A 2,904-nucleotide genomic window follows, 5' to 3' on the forward strand; every position below is an offset into this window, starting at 1 on the left:
ACTTTTCTTTTGGCACCAATATAATTTTGAAGGATCTTTCACTTAAAGTTCTACTTTTATAAACCTGCTCCCAGCAAAGAAGATAGAAATATGGAGTTGAAATCTCTGTCAGCGTATACAAAGCTGCAGTTCTCTAATATTGATTTGATTTATTCATGTAGAGCGATCACATAATGAATGTGTTCTGAGCTTGTCCTCTTCAGTTACAATATTTCTTGATCCTCTTTGTATTTGATGATCATTTTGTAACACCCTGAAGTCACAGGTGTATTACTGGGTCAAACTTTAATTGCAGACAGTAACACATACTTGCCTACACTCCCGGAAGTCGCGGGAGGCTCCTGATTTTTCGGGTAGCCCCCTGCAACCCCCGGAAGAGTAGGCAGAACAAACACATCCTGCCAACTTCCTAGTGAAGCGGGCAGGATAGGGAGATTTAGTGGAGAATTTGCGGATCTGTAGGGAATCGGCGGGGGTAAATTATGCAAATTGCATTGTTTAGCCCCACCCCTCCTTGCAGACCCACGAATTGCAGACTTTTCCAGCAAAGGGGTGGGGCCTAATTACATCAACAGTCCAGCCCCGCCCACCGAACCGGCCTGCAGCAGCAGCAGCTCTCCAGGCTGCTCCCGAGAAGGACATACTGTACACAAAGTCGGTAAGTATGCTCTAATACCAAAACTACACTTCCCAAAAGCCATTACAGCAGGGTGACTTCTACACATGCTCTGAAGGCTGTGTTGACCCATTTTTTTCAACTGAAAATGGTGGCGTTAAAGGGGTCGGTTCCAGCACTATTTTATTCCCTCCATAATGAGTTATATATAGGAACATCATATTTTCAATTTGTGTTTTCAATTTGCAAAATATGTTAGAAGAAAATATATAATATAACGTGTAATGTACTGGAACATATGTAAAATAAGAGAGTATATATAAACTCATCCTTGAAAATATATCAGGCATTGGACAAACTCACACCATTATCCTGTGGTGGTTACCTAGGCAACGTTTATATTTGTATTGTCCAATGTAGCTTCTTCTTACACCATAGGGAAAGAGTATCCAATCATCCACTAGCCTGAGGAAGCAGACGTAGGTTCTGTGAAACGCGTAGCTACAACCACCAACTGGTTATTTATTCTTTTAGTTTGGTTTTTATTTTGTTATTTTAATATTATTTGTTATATGGTTTAATCTTTATTGTACAATATTTTCCAATAAAGTAGCTCTTTTATAAATTATATCCATTGTGATTGAATTATTATACATCAAGTCCATTATAAATTTTGTATTCTACTGTAATTAATACCAATGGACATCAGGTTTTTAAATAAATGTTCAAGGCGAATTTTCATTCAAAAGGGGAAGAGTATATTGTTTAGCAGTGACAGCACATCGGGTATACTGATTGGTGTTATGTTGGCACTTTTTTTCTTGCTCCCTGAGATTCCGATACCATATGAAAAACTACATTGAACAATACAATATTTACGTTCCCTATGCAACCACCACAGGAGAACAATGTGAGTTTGTCTAACACCTGATTATTATTCATCATGGGTGAGTTTATCCATAACCTATCTTTCATATAAAGTACCAGTACGTTACACTCTATATTAAATCTTTTCTTCCATATATTTCAGAAATCTTTTTGGAGAAAACACAAACTGAATTTATAATGTAAGTAATCCATAATTCATTTGGAAACCCCTTTAACCCCATAGACAACTTCTAAGAAGTCCAGTTGAAAGTTTCATACTGTTCCCGGCTGCACACCTTTTTGTCCCCTCCAATTTCCTCCCTAAGAATAACTTGGTGCCAGTCACCCACATCCCCACAACAGAAAAGGTTGCACCAACTACACCTCTGAGAATGCATCTTGGAGGAGGTGTAACACATGCAGCAAGCTGTAGAAAGCCTGGGCAGAGTGACGCTAAAAGTTTATAGTAATTTCCAAAAGATTCCAGTCACATTCAAATGAAAGTGGGCGGAGAAAAAACATGGACCTAAACGCATGCTCATTTGCATATTAAAGGGAATCTATGTGCTGTGCAGGGCCGCCGTGAGGGGGGTACAGCCGGTGCCAAATGAACATACATGGGTTCAGCGGGAGCAGCAGCGTGTCAATGATCGTGCCTGTGATCATCGTCATTCTTTTGTTTTGCCAAGATTTGGGGGTATTCTACACAAGTACGTGTGCCCCTTAATTCTATGTAACATATGGATCAATGCGTGTTGTGTCAGGATGTATTTAGAATATATTTAGGGATTGGTATATACGAATTGATTACTACAGTACATGGACATGGAGCACACCGACTTCTCGGCCACCTGGCTGCCCTGCAGGGGTATATCTATGGGTCCGAGTGCCCCTGGCAAAGTAAGGGACTGGCACCCCCTACCCCCATATTTTTGGAAAAACTATAAAATGTAAAAAATTAGATACTTGCTCCCTTTCCCACCGCATATGATACTTAGACAGACAGACAGACAGACAGACAGATAGAATAACAGAGGCCGGCACTCACTCTCTAGTTGAATAACAGCATGCCCAGGTGACTTGTCAGGTCTGTTCTTCTTTAGAAGGTGTCAGTGGAGCATTTGCTGAGCTCCAATAAGGGCTCAGCACACTTCCAGGTAATCTGCCTCTTGCTCTGAGACTGAACAGCTGTGAGGCAATCGCCCCCTGTGCCTCTTTCCCCCTTATTGGGCTCTGCCTGACCTCCTTTATGGGAGATTGCTGCAGCCGTGCGCTTTATCACAGACTCCAGGCAGCCACGTGAACCACGTTCCCACAGTCAGCTCAGCGCTGTCCTGATGCAGAGACAAGAACTGAGCTCAGACTGGCCGCAAAGACTCCATCACGCGGAGGGGGCAGTCCGGCTGGTGATAACCTGGCAG

The sequence above is a fragment of the Taudactylus pleione genome, unplaced genomic scaffold (genome assembly GCF_031769625.1).
Source record: "Taudactylus pleione unplaced genomic scaffold, aTauple2 ptg000124l, whole genome shotgun sequence".
In the NCBI taxonomy this organism is placed as follows: Eukaryota; Metazoa; Chordata; class Amphibia; order Anura; family Myobatrachidae; genus Taudactylus; species Taudactylus pleione.